The sequence below is a fragment of the Ornithodoros turicata genome, chromosome 4, assembly GCF_037126465.1.
Source record: "Ornithodoros turicata isolate Travis chromosome 4, ASM3712646v1, whole genome shotgun sequence".
Classification (NCBI taxonomy): Eukaryota; Metazoa; Arthropoda; class Arachnida; order Ixodida; family Argasidae; genus Ornithodoros; species Ornithodoros turicata.
The window spans coordinates 46665004-46691019 of NC_088204.1; the positions used below are offsets into that span (position 1 = coordinate 46665004).

The following is a 26016-nucleotide window of genomic DNA, read 5'->3' on the forward strand; positions in this document are numbered from 1 at the left end:
GCTAGATGAACATCGGCTTTGTTGTGACGTTTTTTGGAGATATCCTACAGTCATTGGCCAAGAAGGAACACCTATCTCAGTCGACGTCAGTTTATTTCCATTCGCTTTACAATGGTACAGTTGTTGCTTCTGGAATGAGTGGACCTGCAATAAGCAAAGAGCAACCGTGAATAGGCTAGAATATTAAAAAAACAGGCATTTGACTCTACATGGCTGGTTTTAATGTGCACAAGCTGCATGCATGTTGATATGTTATTTCATACAAGGCTAACATAAACCTTCATCTAGACAAAAAAAAAGAAAAGAAAAAATGTGACTTCCAGGTAAACACAATGCATAACCATGAAATGAATTTAGTTGCATTAGTTCATTCACTTAATGGAAACATGCGAATATGAAACAGTGATACATTACAATTCATGAAATGATGAATGCATGACTTTCCTTTTCTCGTTTCTTCTTATAAAAGTAGTGCACGAATTAACTCTGCACTACTATACACAATTTTTCACTTCACAACAGAACCGTATGATACGATTGGTAATCTTAACAGCTCACCTCTTCAGCCAAGACTCCCTGGGCAGCAGCATCGTGTTAGCCATGTTGTTTTTTTTTTTTCGGAGTCCTTCGCGTACCCACATAACATGACTGAAATGGAAAATCGCTATAAATAACAATGTACTTAAATGACTTCCTCTTGAAATATTTATTGTAATCAGATATGCTTTTGCGCTTAGTACAGTGCAAAAGCCTGCGCAACATTTGCAGATGTTCGCGGTAAGCAATTCGAGGAGATCAAGTAGGCCGACTTGTGCTTTTATTATTGAACAAATATGACGACAAATTTTAACAAATGAAATATGGCTCACAATGATAAATGCTGCTGTACGGTGCGGCATTATCGGTGTCTTAACTTCGAATGAATTTGTTGTTCCTAAACGCGCAACGAACCACAAACGGTGCAAATCTACTAACACATACCCACCTACATCTATTACAGGCACTTCGGCTGTTTTGATTCAGTCAAATTACTCGTATAAGAATGCAACTATGTGTGGATAACACACTGCTAAGCCAGACAGTCTACGAAAGCATAACTCACCAGAATTCTTTGTTCTTGGTCTTGGTCAACACAGCGCGATATACGTTGGGACTATGACGATTCATTCAACTCAATTTTCACCGGAACAATACGCGCTGCTCGAAAGACAACGACGGAAAATAAAGTGCCGCTTAAGTCCGCTAATTTGCACGTTACAGCACTACAAATCGATAGATAATATTATTGCGTCGTAAACTACAACTGATCGCTAACACATGGATGGATGGATGGAGCTTAACACAAGAGACGAGATACCCAACGTTGCTAGATACCATCCGAACTTCCGAAGTGAGAGCGTGAGAGTATATATATTAAGATATCAAAACACGAAAGGAAGAGTATTGATCGCCCCTCCTTCTATAGCATGCAAAACGTGATTAACGCTGAGATGAACATGCATGTCCATGACGCGAGTTATTTTCACTGATCAAAAAGAGGTCACGTGGGATTGCGTGAAGCTTGCGAAATGTGCAGCAATGTTCGGTGAGCATCATGCCGAAACGAAACTTTTTAATCGTGCATTGCACTTCATGGTAGCTGCAGGAAACGAAGCAAACTTATGAGACACTGGATTACAGGTATGTTGGCATCTTTTTCATTCCTGCATATCATTTCACATTACACTATACGTGAATACATGGTGTCATGTCATGGGTGTCATGTCTCACGATGCTGGGGAAGTAGTTGCATGGGGAAGTGTGCATGGTTCTTGACTTTTAGTTTTTGATCGCGTAATCGAAATATCGGCACCTCTCGCATTGTGGCTTGCATGTGACCAACCAAGTGCTGTTCCCTTACTAGCGCTTCCTACAAACGACAAAACGAAACATGTGGGAATGTATATTTTTGATTACTCATATATAACAAGAAAATGTATCGTTTTCAGGTTGCTGCCACTACTCCATGTGCCCGCAATTGTCTTGCGTGTATGATTACACTAACGACGTCGCCCACCACGGCGGAAGTGTTTTGCGTACACGCGTTTCAGCATGAAGCCGCCAGGTAACATCTGATGCTTACCCTTCGGATATTCTGAATTTACATATTGTAGCTTAGAGGAATTCCGAATGCCCAGAGTGACACAGACTTATAACATTGTGACATCAGTGCAGTGGCATAAGCTCTAACGTAGTGCCCCACGAAAATGGACAAGGCGCAGTGATTTATCCAGAATCCCAAGCACGAGAGGGGTGTTGGAAAAAATTGTGGGGGGAGGTCATCATTATAGTTACGTCCATTACAGTTTAACATATCATTACAGACGTATCTGAAGCTGAAATTGCAAGGGCACCCCCTGTAGGGGGTGCACAGGCAAAAAAGTTAGGGGGATGTAGGGGGGTCCGGATAAAGCACTGACGAGGGGGACTCCTCCACCCCATGTCAAGCCTCATAAAACACCTCCTGAAATATTTTCCTGGCTATGCAGCTGCATCATTATGACGTAATTGTCATTGTTGTCCATAATTCTTGTTTTGAATATATGGAAAAAAAGTCTGCTTGACAGCATATGTCTTATGGTCATCATAAAACAAGAGCATATGTCATTTTGTTCAGTGCCTTATGTACTTTTTTTAAATTTCAGGTGGACGTAAATTGTAGAAGGCAGCTAGTGGGGGAGAAGATCATGGTCATAGGTCATGTGGCTCCTGGAGCTCCCAGTGGGCTCCCTTGTGGAGTACTTTTCAGAACACACAGTTTGCTCACAGAACCAACGAGTAGGATTTTGCTTGAATACTGAGAGAAAATGGCGTAACACATACAAATATCGTGTGACACATATGACAATAAAAACATTTTTCACGAGGGATGCATGAAACACTGTCGCAATATTGTGTGCATGGACCATTGTGTGTGACACAAGTCATGGGGGCACACCGCCTTGGACACATTTCGGGAAGCATAAAACACAGTATATACACAGCTAATATGGTGGATGCTTCTTTTTTTCTTTTTGGCCGTTATGAGACATCTTCGGCCGTAATGAGACTACCTTCGGCCGTATTGAGACTTTGGCCGTAACGAGACACTTGGGGATTAAAGGATTTTCGGCCGTAATGAGATGTTACCCGAAATCCGACGGCGCCTTAACGCGTTCTTCACTCTCCAACCGCTCCAACTCACGAAGCATTCCAGTTCCGTAGTTGATAGACTGTTCGTGGGATAATAGCCTTGTCCAGGAACAGCACGACACGCGTAGAATCACAAACTGTTCTGCCGATTGACACCACCGAAACGTGGAATACAAGAGGACGACGCCGTTACCCGCGATGCGTGTTATTTCGAAACTATGCTGAACCTGACCAGCTCCGGTGGCGCAGCGGTAACGCGTGCGCTTGGAGACTGGGAGGTCCGCGGTTCGAATCCGCGGGCCGGCTGTGCCGTCTGGGGTTTTTCCTGGGTTTCCCTCAGATGTGTAATAGGCGTATGCCGGCACAGTTCCCCTGAAGTCGGCCCATGGACGCAGCTATCCTCCCCCCGAGCGGATTCCGCTCGGTCTTCCACTTCACCCTTTCCTCTCCTCCTCTCCACCACCTTTCCCTTCCCGAGAAACATGCCGCCTAATCAGGCAGGCAGACCTCTCGGGTTCCTCCCAACGACACTCCTCCTCCTCCTCCTCCATGCTGAACCTGCTGAAACGGCCGCAGGGACTTCGCACGCACATGCGCTCGTACAAAATCAGATTTCAAAAGATTGTCGACAAATCGAAGCGCGCACACAATCTGGGCCAATGAGCTTTCAACGTTCTAGATTGGCCGCAGTGGTACATATCATAGATTGAGAAGTTACCCGTCAAAAAGTTACTCAAAACTCGTTACAAGTTAAGCTACCGTGTGCAAAATGTAACAAAGTTAATAACTAAGTTCTTCAGCCTGAAATGTAACTCGCAGTTACTGAGTTACTACAAAAATAAAAAAAAAGAACGAGTTACTTCCATGTTAGTTCGGACGCAAAATAGCATTACGCAGGTGCAGCGCGCGTGAGCAGTTGAGTTAGACCTCGAGTTACCTGCGGAGGAGTGCAACACGCTTAGATCGTTTTCATTTATATCGAACAATAGACCTCTCCCTGCTTGTAAACAAATGACGTCATAGTGTTCGACAGCCCCAGAAATTTGGTAGAATTGAACTACGCTCGAAGATAGAGGTGAACACGGTCGCGCCCGAGAGCCACGGTCTTGAGGGAATTACGATATGCTCCCTTAAAGGGACGCGACCGTCGGTCCTGCTTTTCTTTCAATGACAGAAACAACAGCGGTGGCAGCGAACAAGTGCCCGATCGTGGAACCCAGCCCTCTCCTTTCGATTTGCTTCGGTTTCGGTCTGTCTACCAATGCCATGATGACGTTCCTCTGGTAGAGGTCTATTCGAACGGTTTGCATCTTATACCGAAAAAGGCACTGTCGCACACAACCTGGATCGGTCCGCAATCCTGGTTGGCGTAATCCCGCTGGACACGTCGTACCGTCCGCACTTCACGTTCGTGATTTTGGTTTTCATTTGCACTCGTCTGGTGGAAGCTTTACACAATACCCCCAGAAGTTAAAAATTAAAAGAAAACACTGGTCCAGGATGTCTATTTTGAAGAAATTCACATTAATGCAAGTGCGATTTCATCTGTTTCCGCGTTTGTCGATGTTGTTTTCTTCGTGCGGGCCGCTTTCATCGCCGCCCATGTTGCCAACCCCGGAAGCGTATTTAGATCTGCTAAAGAGCAGAGCGCAGGGAGGAAACGGGCGCTGCTGATTGGTGGAGAGTGAGGAGGTAGACGCGAACGGAGCGGCTCTGTTTCTCTGCCGGGCCTGTGTCGCTGTAAGGGCGGCCGCCGGTCGCCTTGTATGCTTTGATTGCTTGGGAAGCCCCATCAACACGAAATTAATTACGCTGGGGCCTGTGGAGTGTGTATAGGAGCAGTATGCAGACGCCCATATGGTTTTACGTGCCGAATCGGTAGCGAATGGAATACGCAACCCCGGAACCGGCAGTGCGAGTAGCGAGAAGGCGAGCTGGCAAAAGGAAGCCACAGCGCCTGCGCCAACCCTCCTTGAAGTGTGTAATCATCGATGAAAGTCACTGAAAAGGTTAGCCAGCTGTAGGGATCGAACCCACATCTTCTGGATTACCGGTCCAGGGCTCTACCAATTGAGCTAAGCTGACACGCCTCTCTAGCGACTTTCGGGGTCCGTCATCTGAAGGGACGACAAACCAGTCACTCACTCTCACTCACCCTCCTTTCACTCTTACATTTTTTGCTCACTCATACACACATTCATACGACGGAAATCGACGCAAGCGGCACCTGTCGAACAAGAGAGAAACTGATGTTCTGAGGCTGGAACAACATAGAAGGAACAGATACAAACAAAGCCTCAAATTGCCTAAGAAATCAACGATGAAAGATGAAAGTCACTGAAAAGGTTAGCCAGCTGTAGGGATCGAACCCACATCTTCTGGAAGATGTGGGTTCGATCCCTCAGAACATCAGTTTCTCTCGTGTGTAATCATGTTCGCGAACGGGGGACAAGTGTCTGCGTTGTTGATCTCTGTCGCCCAGACTCGCTTTGTCCGCACCCGAGGGCGATCGCAATCGCTGCCTAATGACGATTGCGCGCGATGTACATCCTGCATCGGTGCGTTTTGGGTATTACTCTGTGTGGGCGCACAGTGCTTCAGCTTCATTTCAATGGCAGCGGTTCTTACTTCCTGAATGAAATACTGCCATTGATTGAGTATCACGTTTTATGGCAAAAAATGCCATGAAGGAACCGGAGACAAAGCAAGAAAATATGTGGACGTGAGTAAAAAGCGAGTGAAAAGTAACTTGGAACTTAACTTAAGTTACTTCGGCAAAGTTACCTGAAAAAGGAACGAAAACGAAAGTTACCACTGCGCAAAAGTATCGAGTTAAAAGTCACATATGCCGATTTTGAAGTGCCGCAGAACTGAGCGATACTCGCGCTGTGTGTTCATTAGCGAACACTGAATACGTGTGCGAAATATATTGATCCAACTGTTTGTAGTTTTTTAGAAAACACTTTTCTTTTAGTTCCCACGCCCGCCCGTAAGACCGTCGGCAAACCCTGCGCACGGGCGCACCGACGTCACTGCTCTCGGTTTATAGACCTGTTTCGAAATACTGCCACCTAGCGGCTGTGGGCAGCTGCGGCCGCCATGTTGCGGGAGACGGAGCGCATCAGACACACGCCCGCGCCTACGGGTGGCAAGAACGGTGTACGCGATTTAATTCTCGCCGCATGATATACGTGCCTGTTTTTTTTTTTTTTTGTCCTTTCTTTCTTTCTTTTTCGTCATATCTGTGAAAATGTTCCTCGTGGCTGGATGGGTGACCGATCTATCTAAGTTGCCACAACTTTCGGAAGAAAGCATGGCGTGGTTTGGCTTGTCACAGCGAAATTTCACAAGTTACAACTTTTACATTGAGCAGTTTGTACACAAGGGGAGTGAAGATAGTATTTGGCTTGCAGCCTGCGTGTTCACATTTCTGAGAATTCAGATTTTGACAGGAGCATATTTGGGACGCTTTACACTGTGAACAGTGAGTTAGTTCGTTCGTTTTTCCTTACAAACAAAGAAACATTATTATATACAGCAAGGTATGTACTTCATCAAGGCATCGTGCTACGAAGGTAAGAAAAAGGATGTAAAAGGAAATGATCCCTACGTGTCGCTGATCTGTTTGACTCAGATGCACTGTTCGTGATGACGTGTCTGCCTCTGGTCTGCTGTGGCATAGTTGCTTCACAGAAGCTCATCTTTACTACAGGGCGGCAACTACTTTTTGTAGTTTAACTACTAGTGTAACTACATCATAGCACCAATGTAGTTTGAAAAATGTAGTTTACCTACTAGTTATGTGTCCTACCAACCCGCCCAAGTTTTATCGCTGATTCACTAAACAGAAATCACGAGAAAAACAACCAAGTTCTCAGGCAAATGGTAATTTCAGGGACACGTGGGTCGATTTTGTTGTGTAGCCTAAGCTGACACATGTTGATTTTCAAACACTATTGCCTATATTTTCTAGTTGTCAAGTACAAAACAAATAAACACTTGAAAAGAAAGTTTCAAATATGTACTTTTTTACATAATTAATTTACACATTTCAACGAAGAGAAAAAGAAAGATAAATTCACAACAGCTCATAGGTTGATTTAGTCTGCAGTCTGCTGCTGCGTCGGCTTCTCCCGCAATATGGCCGGCGCAGCTCAGTTCGATAAAAGCGCAACAGGTGGCGCTCATTTTTGAAAAGGGTATATATGTCTTTGGCTTGGCATGAACTCTTGACTTGGCCGCTTGGCTGCTTTCGTTTAGTTCTCTGTGCATCGTACATAAGCGAACAGATGTTATGTTATTGCTAAGCCGGAAACAAAGCATGTGAATATTTCTTTGGCACGGCGACGTTTGGAAAGCGCACTTCCTCGTGCTGACCTCGCCGTTTATAGGCTGGAGCGATATGATACGTGATATGCCACGGCGAAGTTGTCGAGAATGCGACGGTGCTACGCTGTTAAAACAATTCATCGGAGCATTCGGGTGTTACCTACTATAAGTGGCCAAAAGACCAAGCAGTGCGAAGCTCTTGGGTGACAGCGACCGTGGTGCCTGCAAGTTCCACTCCAAGGATTTCGTCCACGAATGTTATCATAGGTTACGCGCGACTCCAGAGGCAATTTGGAATCTCGGCACGAAATCATCTGATGAAAATCTGAGATGTCCGACACACAAATTTTGAACGTGCCACGGACGATCAAGGCAAAAAACGGGAGCAAAAAGGTAAGTCGAGGTTCAGATATAAAAATAGCAAGCTTCATGGATCGATTGTGCAGCTGTCCTACTGCGCTTCTTCTGATATAGCCACGATTAACAACACAACAGTATTGATAATCTAACTTGTGTATTACCACAGATGCACGCTGAAGGCGGAAATGAAGCAGGGTCTGGCTTGCATCTGGTGCATGAAGAAATTGCTGACACGTTAGTTGCAGTCTTGCTGCCGCCAACAGGTATGACAATGTGATGTTATAATTTGAGTATTCACCTATGTTGCACTTTTCATGGGCGCTCTCATGCAGACATCTTGCCACCACTCTTAAATTTGCCCTCAACGTTACAGCCTGTGCTTTCAGGGTGGTAAACAAAGGTCGCCATTCCGATTAGCTGCTATCTCCCAATTCATGCACTTTTGCTGTCCCGACACTGGTTCCTGTGGATGGGGTGGAACAAGCTTCAATGTCTAATACAGAAGGTAAGTTAAATTAGTTAAGTTAATTTGTCATTTGCACGTTTTTGTTACTGTTAGCTGGATTGCTGTTGGACACGCAATCCTTTCTGGCACGCAGAAGCTGATGTCGTCTCCGATAACGTTTTAGGATTTTCACTGTCATCAACGTCCATTGAGGAAGGTGCTTTATTATCTGTGAATGTTTCATTGAAGAATAGCCCAGAGCTCATGTTAACACTGTCTACTCAATTATTATTAATTCACTGTCTGTGTTCTGAGAGCTAAGAGAAATGGGAACTATTTATTTGTCACAACTTCACACTGGATAGTAGTACTGGATTTGCATGTAAGCTAAAACACCTGGATTCTACAGTACCTGTGTTGAACTTGGTGCATTACTGTGGGCTATGCCACATTCATTACATTTTTACTGGGTCCACTGCACAAATACTGTGTACATACTGCATACAAACTCTTCACTAGGCAAAAGTATCTGAGCAGTGCTGTGTAGTCTTTTTATCCAAAATCCATAATCCTACTACAAAATCATAGTACGTAGAAGAGGAATGTGCAAGTATCCTGCGATAGAGATTCACAACAGAAAGAAGACAGTTGAGAGTATCTAAATTTTAATGAGACGAGACTTTCGTGCAGAAGGCTGCACTTGTTAAGGTCTAACATGAAGTTACAAATCCCAGAATATATAAAACATGTTGTAAGGTGGAGAACGAGGATTGGTACCAACATAAAAATAGGTATACAAACTTTTCTAGTAAACTAAAAAGGGGGTACAACTCCATCAGTTTCAAGCCGGCAAGGGATAAGTTGACATGACACTGTAGCACTGTTTCCCTGAATGTGTCGTCCGTGAATGCCTTTTGTGCCAAAAACTGATCTGACCACCTTGGTCATTCATGTATTATGGTACACAACTCATCCCTTGTCTGTTTGAAAGTGATGGTGTCGTACCCCCTTTTATTTTATTATACTATGTTTGTATTTTTATTTGTATGTTTGTACCAACCCTCACTCTACTTTCTCTCTACCTTACAACATGTCTTATATAGTCTGGAATTTTGTAACTTAATGTTAGACCTCAAGAAGTGCAGCCTTCTGTGCGAAAGTCTTGTATCATTAAAATTTAGATGCCCTCAACCGTCTTCTTTCTGTTGTGCAGAATAATTATAAAGTAAACATGACTACATCCATTTCTTGTCATTAAATCCTTTTTTTCTGCAGTGGTGAGCAACCCTAAGGACACATGCAAGAAAGGGAGTCTCTTTGGGGTGACGAACCCTCATCACCTCAAGAGGATACAGTGGTTGATGAATGGTTCATGTTCTCAAGCACATGGAAACTTCAACAAATAATTCATGAAAAAGCCAGTCAGTGCTAGCACCAGGAATTGAACATGGACCCTCCTGCTACCAGTCAGGGATGTTATATTTCAGGCACTCATTGACTTTTGGTGAATTACCTGTTGACTTTGTCCCAAGGTGGAGGTCGCCACAGCCCATTTGCCTATCTGTTAATGTTAAAACAAATCAAATCCTTTATTGCAGATACAAGGTACAGTAACATGAAGGGTGCGGCTTGCGTTGTGTTTTTCTCTTTGTGTTTTTCAGACTCAGAACGGTTACTTTGGACCAGGTCAGGTACGTTTCATTTAGACATGGCAAACAGAAAGTGGTGCAGTGGTACTTAGTGAAAGTGGTACTTAGCAGTGGCCTTCCTGCATTACTGCTGCGGCCATGAAGTATGAATGGAAAGCTGCACATTACATTCACTCTACTTTTATTGTGTGCTATGTAATCCTGTTCAAGTTATCTCAAAAGAGCGTGCAATGCTATCATATAGTTCAGTACTTCCTTTACGTGGGAGGAATGGCAGCGCATGAATGCAGAAAGGAAACTATCATGTTATGGCAAGTGTTTATGTATTGTACATTTAACTAAAAATTTTATTTCTTAGCTTTCGCCAGCATATCCTGTCAGGCCATGTTATATTAATTTGGAACATGTTCATTCTAGTAGCCAGAGCAGCTGATACACAGTGAGAACATAGCCCGTGTGTGTTTGTCTTTTCCACAGTGGCCCTTGGTTTTCCTGCCTGATGCTACACATGTCAGGGATAGGTTTTAGAACCTGTAGTTCCAGCCAAGTGAGAGTTTCTTTTCAAAGGATTATCATGCTGGCAGATGAAACATGGTTTAAATTATTTGGTGGACGGGAATTGCGTAGCTTCCCACAAAAACTACTACAACTACAAAGTAAGGATGGTTTCAAATCTATCTTTCTTGTGTTACTCACATTCCCGCACAAGATGTAGTATCCACTATGATCCTTGATATGGGGGGGGGGTAGGTACAGTGCAATCACCCGAAGTTATTTACAAATATGTGTTTCCTACTGTGTTGAAATGGGGTAGTTTGTATCTGAGAACCATAGTGAAACACAGGCTGCAAAGAACAGACTTTTGATGCCCTCGAGAAACTTGCCAAAACATTGTAGGGACTCGGGATACTCCCTAAATTTCCAGACCACAGAGATGAAGGCTGCATTTAAAAAACAAGTAGTTAAAGAAATCCAAGACAGATGCTTGTGTAAGCACTCCACTGTTGGATTTGCTTCTGTCCGGGATACGTTATCCCAAAGGGAACACACGGGCATACTCGTGGTGATACTGCGGCTGTTTGTGAAATAGAATGAGAGGGGGAAGATATAACCCTCTTTTTCTTGTCTGTGATTCTGTTGGTTAAATTGTCATTTGTTCAGCAGCATGTATGTGTATATTCCAGAGAGTCTGCTAATAAATAGCAGAGAGCTAGCAGTTGTGTTGTAGCTGCCTCATCCTGTCCTTGGCTGCTAGTGTTTCACTATGGCCGTGTTTGCTATTGCAAAAAAAAAAAATGTTCAATTCATGAACTGTGCATAGTAGTACACATCACAATGGCATCTGATTATTCAGATTTTTCTTGAACTATTCTCTTTTGGAGCTTTGATTGCCCAGCCTAGAGCGCTGCACGGGCCCGTTATTGGCTGTGTGCTCCGGGCCGGGCCGAGCCCGGGCCGACAAAATACGCTAGCACCGCGGGCCGGGACGGGCCCGGGTCGACAAATATGTTTCCGAGAGTCAGGCCCGGCCGGGCCACGCAGCTAATTCCACACAATGGAGATGCATTAGTTCATATCATCATGCGCTTGCGTCATTCCTGTGCACATTTTGCAAAGACAAGCAAGGGATACTGCATTAGGCATATGATTCGACCGTCTAGAACATTCTGAAAGCCACTTTACATTGCTCGTCACTCCTCACGTATTTCACAATCACTTGGCAAAGCTTGGTGAGAGGGGTATGGACTGGGAGAAGGAATTTGTCGACAGCATCCTCTACCTCCGCAAAATCTTGACAGTGTAACGATAAAGCCCATGCCCGCGTACGTTCTGGATTTAATTTGGTCTGGTCCGGTTATGGTGTTCAACCGCCATCATTTGCATGTTTGTCTTCTCTCCTTATAAATTTACTGATAAATTTGTTTGATAATCGCCAGAAACGCGGGTTTGAAATCGCTACTCGGCGGGTCACCTGGCCGGGCCGGGCCGGGCTCTATTTGCTTAGATTCCGGGCCGGGCCGGGCTCTAGTCACTGGGTCACCGGGCCGGGCCGGGTCGTGCCGGGCCATTTTTCGATGCGCCCGGGCCGGGTCGGGCCCGGAAAAGTCGGCCCGTGCAGGGCTCTAGCCCAGCCTATTATTGCAGCTTTATGTGATTCCCTTCTTGACATACTTTAAAGGGTCTCTGACATGAAGCTGGAGAGCCTTTTCCGCAGTGGCTACCGATAGAATACACAAAAGCAACTTCGCATACGAAAATGCATGCCTCAACACCTCGTAGTTTTCGTAAACTCGAATTTTGAACATCGCGGTTCACGCCGACGCTGGCACACCTAGCGTCAAACCAAGAAAACGTACGCATATATAGAAAACTCATCTGGTCATCCCACTGGGATGACGTCAATCGCCCATGCAATCAGCGCGCAGAATGCCGTCACGTGATAGAGCACTACAACAACAACTTTCAGCAAGAACCAACATTTTTACGCCGATATACTGTTGTCACAATGTCTGGAAATAAAAAGTATGTATATACTTCGAAATCTACCACCTGTTTTATAACTGCGATAATCCAATTAGCGACTTCCGTGGAAAGAGGAGCTACGAGGCTACGAGCTACGACGACTTTCGGGATCCAGCGCGCTATTTCACTGCGTTAGCGTAGTGTGTGTATTTCCAAGTTTTCTTTATTTATATCTTTTGGAACAACGACCAATTTATCGAGGTACAGCCCTTACTTCATTTGACGTGCCTCGGTTGTGTCGTCAAAGCGAGATTTCTCGGCGGGCATTCAGTTCCGTACGATACTCCGCGTTCAACCGCAGCGGCAGGATAATACCGCGGCGGATTTTGCCAATCGTATTTGAAGAATGCAGACTATGAGACGGACCCCTCAGTTTGAGTACAAAGAACCTCCGCCTACAGCAGTCCGCAGTGCGTTCCTTGAATCTATATTCCAAGACTGTTGCATCTGGACGTGACGAGGTTAGTGTCTTCTGTATAATTTATACAGTGATTACTCTCCTTGTGAGAATTACCATGTGGCATGCAGATGTTAGGAGACCATTTACGCAACAAAGAAAAATACGGATTAAAGCAAATAGAAGTTTACGCACTAAATCAAAAGATTACTGTACAATTCTGAGTGTTGTTGAATGCAGCCATGCCAATGCAGTAAGCAACATTCACAGTACGTCAAATGAAGCTGTGTATTCAGCATCTAGATGTAACATTATAATTGTCGCAGCAGTGTGCACCAATGTAGTTCATGACTTCCTTGGACAAGACGTGGAACCAAATGTTGGAAATACAAGGCAGGAACCAGGTACAAGTTTTCTTCTATTTGTTTTCCTTATAATATGCAGCATACTGCACATAGTAAAGAATGGTTCTGGATTCTAAACCAACGCAGTTGAAATCCTTAGTTTACCCCAAGCTGTACTATTGTTGTCTAATCTGGGGAAATATCACAGAGGGCAACTACGATAAAATTGCAGTGCACAAAAAAAGAAAGAAAGAATGCCTGGTATACGACAACCATGTCTACAGGTTGTCTACAGGTGCAATGTGCTGGACCCTCGTTGCAAAGAGGCCCAGCAGGGGTGCCACTACAATCCATCCATCCAGCCCCTCAGCTCCTTCAAGACATGCAAAATACAGTAGACAAAGTGTTCACTTGGAAATCAGACATTTACACAAAATTGCCTTGCAAATTCAGGATCTTTTAGCGCCATCCCAAACACTTGCCATTACGGTATGAAATCTATCACTGTACCACCTTACAAGGTTCCACTGCTACGGACCAACTACAGAAATCAGCAGAAACTGTTCCTCTTCCGAACAATTTTTTTCAGATGATTGGAAATGGCCTTCCTGTGTCCAGTTTCAAAACAGTTACACAAACTTGTTGAAGTGTTATTAGAGACAGTCCACTCTGTTATGTATTTTTTTTTGTGTGTGTGTGAAAATGTGGACAGCTCGGTGCAATTGTGTATTTTATTTATGTGGTTGTGATTTGCTGTATGCTCATAGTAGTAATATCTCAGTTATCGCATTTATATGGCTTTTTTAACAATGTTAGGGTGATGACTTCATGGAAGTGGAAGGAACAGAAGAGGAAGACATCTGGCAATGGTCATGACAGTTGTCCGTCAGGTACGGGACCAATTTCTTTTATAAATGTGGTATATAGCGTGAAGTTGTTACTAACCAAAAGTTTTTTGTTCCCTTTAAAGGAATCTACAGGTGGTGAGCACACGTAAGGAATTGACATATCTCAATACAACTTAGACCTGCCTGTTGCACATGAGATGTGTGACTCTACTTACACACACAAGCTTCTGCAGGTTCGATGCATGTATATTTTGAAACATGAAAGACAGAGTGCTAAAATATATCTGAGGTGAAAAATTGAGCAGTTCACTGCAGTAATTCTATCGATTTATTTTCAGCATTTTGGGAAAAATATAGTGATGGCAAGATTACCTGTGTTGTACTGCCAGACCATCTGCTGTTGGAGTTCCATGTCCCAGCTATTATATATAATAGCTGTTTGAGGTTATTACATATTTATTATGCAAGTTTTGTGCCTGTGAGTTCCTGTAAATGTGCTCTGCGGTGATCATACTGGACAGAGAGCTATACCTGTATAATAACAGTGACTAATGTTCTCCTGCCCATAAACCTATTCATAGGGTACATCTGCACCCTTGGAAGTCACTGGAGAGGCGTGTTAGCTTAGCTCAATTGGTAAGGGCCCTGGATCGGTAATACAAAAGATGTGGGTTCGAGTCCTACTAGTGGCTAACCTTTCCAGTGACTGTCTTCTTTCATCATTCATTTCTTAGGCACTTGATGCTTTGTATGTATTTGCCTTTTCTATGTGTTCCAGTCTCAGAACATCAACTGCCATGTTCAAAAGAAGTGGAATATGCCTCTGCAATCTGGAACCCATCCCAACATCTCTTAATCGACAAAGTAGAATTTGTACAGAACCGCACGGTTTGTTGCTCGTGATTATCATCCTTTTTCCAGCGTCTCAGCCATTAAAGCCAATCTCTTTCTTACTCCTTTGATTACCAGATGAAAGGTATCAGGCCTGGCATTATTTCATAAGTTATATTACAGTCACACTCCTCCCCACCCCACTTACTGTCAATATCCTCACAAGTTACTTCCAAGACTTGATGACTCGCACAAAGTACTTGCTCCACCTACACAAACAAAAAAATTCCTCTACTCTCCGCACCAGCTGATGGTGTCAAACTGGAATGACATTCCTGCCCACATAGCATCAGAACAAAATGTATCGTCATTTATTTCCAAGTGCTATGATCGTTTTCAGATCGAATGAATTTCTTTGTGGTGAGTGAACGAATTTTGTTTGCGTCATTTTGATATTTGTCTTTTTTTGGATAAAAAACCTCCCGCATTTACGTAAGTCCCTTCACAAGGGTCTTTAAGTAAACAAATGAAATGAAGACCTTCGTGATACTTTCATAGTTGGAGCATTTTTAATGCATATTTTAAAACAGTGGCTGCTAAAAATGTGTCAGACACCGTTACAAAGGCTGCCGTCTGTATCAGGTGATCATGATTTTTCCCAGAAGCCCAATAACGTATAACGCTGCATCACATATGCTGTTTTGGAGCAATCTCTGCAGACATATTATGAAGATAGTATCTGAGTGCCAGAATAAACTATATGAACCACATTTCATGTTACATCATCTCCGACTAAAACATGCCTATTTGAGTATTTGAGCAGCCCAAGATACAAAGCTTGGTTCCTCAAGGTCTACATCCTACTCGAACTGGGTGTGCACTTTGCACACAAAAGGAAAATTGAGAATAAAAAAATGGCTAGGAAGCAAGCGAGCTGGGGTTTTACATCATGCATGGAAGATTGAGGTTTTCGATAGTCAACTTGTGTAGTGAGCACTTCTGGAGGACTGAGAGCAGGAACCGAGGTCACACACAGGGTAACCTGCATAACAGTGTGATTTACTTCCACATAACGGTCATTAAAATACTTGAGGTGCTTAAACAATACTACTTGGGTGCTATCAGACAGTAAGAGTTCGAACAACACTTACGACATATTGACTGAATGGGTGGACAAAAGGATGCGTCAGAACAGGATTGGATTTGTGTCTGTGGTGGAATTGAGAGTCCAATGTAATTCTTACTAGGCGGAGCAGGCTGATGAGATGGTGCTTTGTGCCAGGGGTCAGCACAGTGGTTTATCCAGAATCCCAAGCATGGAGGAGTGTTGAAAAAAGTTCGGGGGGAGGGGGGGTCATTATTATAGTTGCATCATTACCGACATGTGTCTACAGCTGAAATTGCAAGGGCACCCCCAGTAGGGGGTACTTCCACGTAGTATCTTGGGTATTTAAAGCATGTAGTAGTTACTATGGGAAAGGCTTTGCGTATCCCGTTCACCGCGCAGACTGGTATAACGATTCTCTTGTTTTTTTTTAAGTCTGTGCAACATCCATCTCACGAACTGTTGGTATGTAGTGTACGTATCTATTTCCTGTATGAGACACGCAAGCTTTGAACAAAGCTAAAGCAAGTAGGACGCCGAGTATTAATTCAGCTGCACTCTTTCTGAATAAGTGACGAACAATAACGAAAAGTTCAGAAAAACTATTTTGTATTGAAACCAACCAGCATAATTGTGCACGAGACACGTACGCTTCTTACTTGTGAATATGAGCGCTAGGTTCGTGCTGCCCTCGAAGTTCTAAATATGCTACTTTAGGAGCAGCTCCTTGCAACATAAGCACTCGACTTCTTTCGGCATTATTATGCAATGAACCACTCCGGCCCCTTTACACGGCGCCGTCAAACATGAAATTTACACAAACTGTTCATGTGCTTCATCGTGATGGATGCTGAAAGCTCATCTAACAGACTGTCGTTGGAACTTCCTCTTCATGCTGATGTCCATTCGCGGCTCAACATTTCAAAGGCAAGGCCTCCAAACTCTGCTGCACGTATAGCAGGTGCCTCTCAGCTGCTGAAAGGTGACTTCTCGACTCAACTGTCCGCTGTGCTTGCGCGTCCATATTGAAAAAGCACCCAGCAATACGGAAGTTGCGGAAACCACCCGAACTTCCGGTGTGGACTTTCCACCAATAAACGTCGCGGGCGTTTGACGTCATACACATGGGAAAACCACTGCATAATAGCTAGGGTTTTGCGCTGATCGCACGACTTGAGGGCAGAAATCGAAACCGCTTTTCGGCTCCTTGTTTGGAATAGTTGGCGGCTCCGCAGAGACGAAACGTTTCAGTGGTAACTTGGAGGCACTATGTAGGTTCGTTATCCGTACAAACAAAGACATTGACCAGGTTCTGGTCAGAGACCCTTTAAGATGCTGTGCAGTTCCTTAATTTTGAAACTGTACTGTGCTGAGGTACAAAAAGAGAATTGTCATATCTCCATTTGAATACGTAGGAATAATTTGTAAGTACTTTCCTTGTTGACATTTATATTTGCACCAGGTCCCAACATTGTTGATTGATGGAAAATGTAAATAAAGAAATTTATTTGCTTGCCAAACAATACACAAATGTCGTCTTTTCTACTGAGATATTCCTTGCTCACCAGACATAAAAGTGGCAAAGCTAAAGGGGCACAAAGATGGTAGAGTCTAGCATTGTTTTTTGCCACTTCACATATATTCACTGTTATTGGTGTGCACATGTATGACTTGGAAGGTTCAGCACGCGCATAAAAAGTAATTTCGTGTGCAGCCACACATATGGTTCAGAAGATTACATGATAGGTAATAGATGTGCTTCATCTGCAATGGGTATGCTAACACATAACTTCCAAGAAGACTCAGGTTACGTGGGCCCTGTAAGACTGGCCTTTGCGAATGGTTTGGTAACGTGTCTCTAACTGTAAAGGTAAGAGGCAGTCGAGAATGCTGCAGACAGGGTTGCAACTTACATATTGCTTATCATGTCCTACATGATAAATATTAAATACAAAGTGATTTGTGCAATAATTCCTGAGTACGGAATTAATTCCAAGGCTGGCCAGTGATGTCACCCAGAACGACAGTCACATAAATTACCTCTAACACTTTTACACCCCATGGGCTGAGTTGTGAGTTGAAATAGCACTCTACAGAGGGATAAGGTGCACCCACTGATTTGATTTCTAGGATCTATGCTATGCCCTAACTCTTCAGACCCCACATTTCTAAAAACACCATTTCTTAGTGGCAATATGTGCTCTGGTCTTTCTTTTGCGTCTGCATAGTGTGCAACCACATGACTTGTGGAGCTTTCGTGTGCATGTTTTTTTTTGTTTTTTTGCTACAGTGCTCATTACAAACAATATCCAGATGTTAGACATGAAATGCAGTAGTTTGTAGCGTGCTACACGACGCTGCATGACATGGCGGTGTGTAATTCAAAGAAAGCCTATGGAAAATGCACAGAATCCCACAAAAAGTTTAAAATGTGATTTCTATTTCGTTTTACGTCGCTCGTCATTCCATATCATCGTCGACGGTGTTGCATATTGGTAAATCGTACGTAAAACTTGTCCCATAGCATTATGCGGTTTCTCAAATACATAGTACGATTTTTTCCTGCAAAAATGAAACGTTGTCGGCACTGTCTTGCTAAAACGGCTGTCGAAACGTCAGTCAATTTCCTAAGATAATTGACCCTACAATGGGCAAGTGCTGTAAAGGGGCTAACGCAGACGCAACTTCATACAAATTGTTCGCGCTCACAAAACACAAACGACGAATTCCAGTCACAACATCGCACAGAGCTTGGTTCACGAATGAGTCCGCAGCTGCTGCACTGTTTACGCATCGCAGAACCAGTGGAACCCGGCTGTCCGCCATCTTCAAGCACAGATACGTGAAGTCACGAAAAGTCGTAGCTGGAATCCACTGACAAGTACGAAGGCGCGTACACGTCACAATGCCCGTTCGGGTGCATCTACGTCATAAAAATGGCTGCGCGCATGTGTGTTTCGGAATGAATTATCTGTTTTTATGACATGGTACTGTACCGAATTGGGAGAATGAAGGTGCATTTTGGGGAGAGCTGGATGTGGGCTTTCAGAATATCACAACCGTTTCAACTATTTAGGATATCGGCATAGCTGACCTTCAAGTTACAAGTTACCGAAAAAAAAAGGAACTTAGTTACAGTAACGAGTTACTTGTAACGAGTTACCTCGAACTCTGGTACATATTCTACAGCCGCATCCTCGGTTACCTGAGGAGGACTGGTACTATCAGTGGTGGATATTAAACCGGATAATGCTTTGTTATTACACGGACTCCCCGTTGGGGAGTCACAAATATATTGGCAATATTGGCGAAAAATAGAGGGTCGACACGAGAACAACAGCAAATCAAGTCTATAACAAAGGACACTACATTAAGTTAAAGAAGACGATTACAATCAAAATTACAAGTTTTATTATACGTAACAAGTCTGAGTCGTGATCACCATTACTGCAACACTAATAATTTCCTCATTATTCTTCCAACGTGACACAACTTTTAATTAATCAATTTCTTATAAAGTGAATAGCACAGACGTAAGGAAATAATGGGAAACAACACAACAGCTAGCGCTAATAGAGAGCCAAACCTGCGCGTCATCCAACACGCAAACAACAGATACATGCAGGAAAATAATAGCGAAACAATGTATCAAAACGAGAAACATTAGCAATTTAATTACGTCCAACTGTGACTATAGCACTAGCTTAACGCTGAAGAACGGAGGAGCACAAACAATAGCTATAAAAAAAAACTAAGAACAGACATCGATATCAAAGCGAACCGGTTTCTCTAAGCGGCGCATTCTCCAACACGTAACGTAATAACAGAGGAAACCCAAGCAGCAAAATGTACTGAAAGTCGGGTGCAATAGGGGTGGACGGGTAGGTGGAAGGCCTTGAACAGACTCGTGAAACTAAGGAACATCGATAAGACACATACCGTCCTATTGCACTCGACTTTCAGTACATTGTGCTGCTTGGGAAATAATCTATCATTTGAACCGCTATAAAATCATCCTCGTGACTTACTCTAATCGAATACTATACAATTTTTATTCTAACAGACACTACAAACCTTACTTTGTTTTAAGAATCCAACACACCGAAAATAGACATGGTACAATGAGAAACAACCAAGGCTGTCACTTTTTCACCCTCTTCCTCAAAGCGGGGAGACCTTATCTCTCTATCTAATAATAATAATTGGGTGTTTTACGTCGCGAGACAACTGAGATCATGAGCGACGCCACAGCGGTCGGTCTGTGGATTGCTTTTGCCCACCTGAGGGTTCTCTAACGTGCGATGAAAGCTCATCACACGGCACCCCGTATTTAACATCCCTCGCTGAAGACGGCGTGTCTAAGCAACTTGTACCCTGCCACCAAGTTGCTGGCGTCCTCGGCCGTGTTCGAACTCGCGATCTCGGGATCAGAAGGCGAACACGCTACCGTCTGAGCCACCGAGGCCGGTATCTCTCTATCTATACAACCAAAGCGAAGGAACTGTCCATGCTTTGTCACTCCAAGGGGTGGGGGTACATTCCTTTTGCTTCTTTCAGCAAACAGGATGTTCCCAAGCCCAGCAATGTTTGTACAAAGGTGATATATTTTATTGTACAATTATCGCAAATAGATGTTAGCATTATTCGATTATAAAGGACAGAACAAGAATTCTATCAAAACAATCAATAGCAAGCAGAAACTAAGAACAGACATCAATATCAGAGCAAATCGGTTTTAGACAAACATTTTCTAAGCAAACGAGAAATATTATGACAATATCAACGAAGCAATACTCAGTGAAAACGCGAAACATTGCAAATTTGTGTAAATGTACTCAAATATTTATGGTATATTGCAACAGGAAGTTCTACATGGATGAACCACAGAGAAACAACACATCTGAAATGCAACTCAGAAATATGAGGCCTTCCCAACTCAAATAATATCTTGATTAATGTCAATCCAGTATACAACTGAAACAAATACAAGACAATAATTATTTCAGGCAGTCATTTTCTAGGCAAGCGATAAATATTTAAGTTTCGTACAGAGGAAATCAACAGACACCATTGATAGATCATGCATACATAATTTCCAACTCGCTGATTTTTTTTTAATATCAATCGAGTGAATACCTGAAACAAAGTCAAAACAATAATTAACTCAGGCAAATATTTCTAAGCAAGCAGCTTGAATACACCACAGAGTCACTACAGAAACTTGTCTTTTTAATGAACAAAGAGGATCAACTAGTGGATTCAAACAGTAAAGTGAGAGATGGAAGCCGCCGACCATAAACATCACCCACATCCACGTCAAGGTTATGCCCATAGGGATGGGAGGATTCTCGCGCGGTCTTGTACATAGAATCATTGAAAGCACACGTTTTTTCTTACACATCACATATTTTTGTAAATCAATTTCTATAATTCTCATGGTGACACGGGCGGTATTTTAATAACATTAGAAACCCTATAGCATAAGTTTTGAAACAATCAAATAAGCACAGATATGCTTTTAATTGCATATTGTATATGCACACTTGAAAACAGAACAGACGATTGCTCTACGTCGAAGGCGATGGACATACTTTGTACTCGTTACCATAAGTCATGGGAGAACACGATGAAAAACTGCTTCGAAAAAGAAGAGCCTTGAAATGATTCCATTATCACTGCATTTCGATGCGTCATAGACATGGTCCTATTCGGAGATATGGTAGAAATTACAGAATTGAAGGTACAAGTATTTGTATGCGAAGCCTACAATACTTATAAAAATATGTGCATACCAACCTCGGAAGGACCACTGGGATTGATGGTAGAGTTTTTGAGGTCGGCTAACGAAGAATTGAAGTACTCGACACCAGAAGAGAGACACATCAAGAAAGCAGTGAGATCAAATTATCATATACATGCAGTCTATATCGCACGATTCATTATGAAAAGTACATAAGTACAAGTACATATAAGTACATAAAAGTACATTCATTATAAAAGTACATTATTTATTGAAATTACATCTAACTATTGACATGAAAAGTATATAAATGAACAGTCTCTGTTCGAAATATCGGCGGCTTCTGTCCTGAGGCAACTCCCTTCTTATCACGTGATATGTTCCACTACCATGGCTACGCAATTATTTTCTTCTACCAGTTCTTCGAACGATGTCGAATAGTTCAATATTATTGTACGCGTACAAGGTCTGATGTATCATCAGTTGTTGAAAGTCAACGACCATATCAACTGCGGTGGACCACCGGACGATTTTCATGTAATATTCTCTTGTACGCCATTCAAGAATCTTCATACAAAGAAAGGAAACATCAATAAAAGATTGTGCAAGTTCGTGATAACTAAATGGAAGTTACTGAAGCGATACAAATACGGCGACATCGTACCGATTGCATTAATCAGCGCTGGATTAAAGCAACCCATACTAAAACACCACTATATTTATTTATTTTATTTATTTATACATAGATATACCCTCACGGACCAGGGGGCATTATAGAGGGGAGTGAGCAGGACACTGAGGGTCCGAAGTTGGGGAAGTCGGCACATCACAAGTTCACACCGCCGCAGCCAGAAACACAGACAAAAGGCACACACAAAACAGGACGAACTGCAACTCACGACTACTTTACTGTTGAACACACATACACTCTTAAAATCCAGAGTAGGTACCCGTTCCCCTATGTATCTGACCTATTTTTTTAGATAACAAAATTCCTCCTGTATGAGGGCGATAGAGGGAGCGCTGACACATTTTCCCGCTTTTTCCTCAATCAAAAATGCTTCATATATCTCTCGATCCTGCTGTGATCGGAGATTAATTTCTATTGAAGTTTTATCAAAGGCAGGCGAGCATCCACATCTGTCACAATGGAATGCCAAGTGGCCCGACGGTGGCATCCCTTTCAACAACGTCGCGTGCTCACGTAACCTAGTATTGATACACCTGCCCGTCTGGCCGATGTACACTCTTCCACAGGATAACGGAATACAATAAACCACACACTGGCGGCAATCAACCCATCTGTTTTTGTGTTTGGTGTTACACACCTGTCTTTTTTATCGCTTGTTCACCTTAGGGCAAAGACTATACAACTTGCAAGGGGCTGAAATCACAACAGGAACATTATGTCTGACACCTACTTTCTTTATGTTATGTGCAAGTCCGTGAAAATAGGGAATTGAGACCGGTCTACCCTCCACCCGGCTCCCACCAAGCTTCGGTAAGCCCTTACACTTCCGAACAAGGCATTCTACCACCGAGATGAGTAGATCCTCGGGATAACCCCCAACCCGCATTTTTTCTAGCTGAGACTCGAAACTCCCCTGAATTGTATGTTGACAGGACTTTTCCAAGGCAGCCCCCAGGCCTGAAGTGGCAATAGCCCTCTTAACAATCTTGGAATGCGCCGAATCGTACGGTAGTACCATCTTTTTTATCTAGGGTGGAAAGCCCAACAAATACGTCGTGTCCGACACTTAGCTTCAAATCCAAAAATTTGAGGGTACCCTCCACCGGTAACTCAAATGTGAACCTCAGGCCTGGAGCACAGGAGCTAAACACATCTAAGCAGGCCTGAACATAATTACCCAAAACAGGTGACCCTAAACTTGAATCAAGAAAAATGTACCTCACTGCAACTGTGATGGAAGTGGAAGGTGAATTGTTTCTACAGAAGAGTGGCACCCCCATAGGTTCTTGTTTGTCTCCTTTACTAGTTGACATATACTTAGGTCAATGTGACGTCGCCATACAGAACATGATGGATGCCAAACAGCGAGTGAAAGTGTTTCGCTACGTTGATGATTTCCTCATTTTTCTTGATTCAAGTTTAGGGTCACCTGTTTTGCGTAATTATGTTCAGGCCTGCTTAGATGTGTTTAGCTCCTGTGCTCCAGGCCTGAGGTTCACATTTGAGTTACCGGTGGAGGGTACCGGTGAAGCTAAGTGTCGGACACGACCATATTTGTTGGGCTTTCCACCCTAGATAAAAAAAGATGGTACTACCGTACGATTCGGCGCATTCCAAGATTGTTAAGAGGGCTATTGCCACTTCAGGCCTGGGGGCTGCCTTGGAAAAGTCCTGTCAACATACAATTCAGGGGAGTTTCGAGTCTCAGCAAGAAAAAATGCGGGTTGGGGGTTATCCCGAGGATCTACTCATCTCTGTGGCAGAGTGCCTTGTTCGGAAGTGTAAGGGCTTACCGAGGCTTGGTGGGAGCCGGGTGGAGGGTAGACCGGTCTCAATTCCCTGTTTTCACGGACTTGCACATAACATAAAGAAAGTAGGTGTCAGACATAATGTTCCTGTTGTGATCTCAGCCCCTTGCAAGTTGTATAGTCTTTGCCCTAAGGTGAACAAGCGACAAAAAAGACAGGTGTGTAACACCAAACACAAAAACAGATGGGTTGATTGCCGCCAGTGTGTGGTTTATTGTATTCCGTTATCCTGTGGAAGAGTGTACATCGGCCAGACGGGCAGGTGTATCAATACTAGGTTACGTGAGCACGCGACGTTGTTGAAAGGGATGCCACCGTCGGGCCACTTGGCATTCCATTGTGACAGATGTGGATGCTCGCCTGCCTTTGATAAAACTTCAATAGAAATTAATCTCCGATCACAGCAGGATCGAGAGATATATGAAGCATTTTTGATTGAGGAAAAAGGGGGAAAATGTGTCAGCGCTCCCTCTATCGCCCTCATACAGGAGGAATTTTGTTATCTAAAAAAATAGGTCAGATACATAGGGGAACGGGTACCTACTCTGGAATTTAAGAGTGTATGTGTGTTCAACAGTAAAGTAGTCGTGAGTTGCAGTTCGTCCTGTTTTGTGTGTGCCTTTTGTCTGCGGCGGTGTGAACTTGTGAGCAGGACACAATGCAAGGTCGAAGCACAGTAACAATGGATACATATGTGGACGCAACAAAATGACAATAAACAAGCAACTTCGGCATGAACATATTAGTGAGATAGTCGTGACAATATATAATGGCATTATGTGTGAGGAACATCGCACAAGCTGTTTGTGAATTCTATAATATTAGTAATTGAAGTGACAGAACCAGGTAAACTATTCCATTCTGATGAGGTGCGGGGAATGAATGAGCCCTTGAATGATCTCTTTGAAGAATGCAATATACCTACTTTTTGACGATGATCAACACGAAGGGAAATGTACGATGGAGGAGTGATCAAAGAGGATTTTAAAGTCGGCGTTGTGATAAAACATTTTATGAAAGAAGCAGAGGCCGAGCATTTTCCGTCGCAAAGAGAGGTCAGTTAATCGTAAGCTAGTTCTCATAGCGGTAACGCTGGCCATTGTAGTTGCCTAGTATGAAACGGGCTGCTCTGTTCTGAACTGACTCATTTAGTTTGATGAGATTATTTTAATCAGGGTCCATGATGCATTCTCAATTCATCAGTCAAGACAACAAACGAAAACAGAGTTTGGAATAGGACAGTTGTACTTTATCAAAATAAACAAGCGTATAGCTGAAATAATAAATGTAATTTATTTGTCATCGCTATAATGAATTCTATGCATCGCAACGATAAAAGATTGATTGGGATTGTATTTAGCATGGTTAGATTGAGAATAGTGATTGCTAAGGAAACGAATATTCCACTATGTGCATGAATTATCATATGGAATCGGAGCTGACCAGCAAATAGGTGTTACCCGACTACCAATGAACTATTTATCTCTCTCCTGTCAACAATAGAATGCAGAGAAGCATGATCTTTACAACTTCAACATCCGAAAGTTAGAATTGACGGAGAAGAATCGGTACAATTAGGTAATTGAAATTCAGAGGCATGATATATCAATCTTTGTTTGCAAAAGAGCATCACTTATCTCTTGCGAGAACTTATCATATTGTGTGAATTAAATTGCACAGTGTGTATATTTCTCAACCGGCTGAGCCAGCTCTATTGTTCTCTTATTCTTGAGCAATGAGCAATGTATAATTGAACGAATGTCTGCAACATCTTT

The 26016-nt window shown here is 43.1% G+C and overlaps 1 protein-coding gene and 1 non-coding gene across 2 annotated transcripts in view; one reads left to right on the forward strand and one right to left on the reverse strand.

Moving 5' to 3' along the window:
* Positions 1-26016, forward strand: part of LOC135392400 (scoloptoxin SSD14-like) — a 511073-nt gene that overhangs the window by 425186 nt on the left and 59871 nt on the right. The window lies entirely within an intron of this gene.
* On the reverse strand, positions 5184-5256 carry Trnat-ggu (transfer RNA threonine (anticodon GGU)). Its single transcript has one exon. It is a non-coding gene; the product is annotated as a tRNA-Thr (tRNA).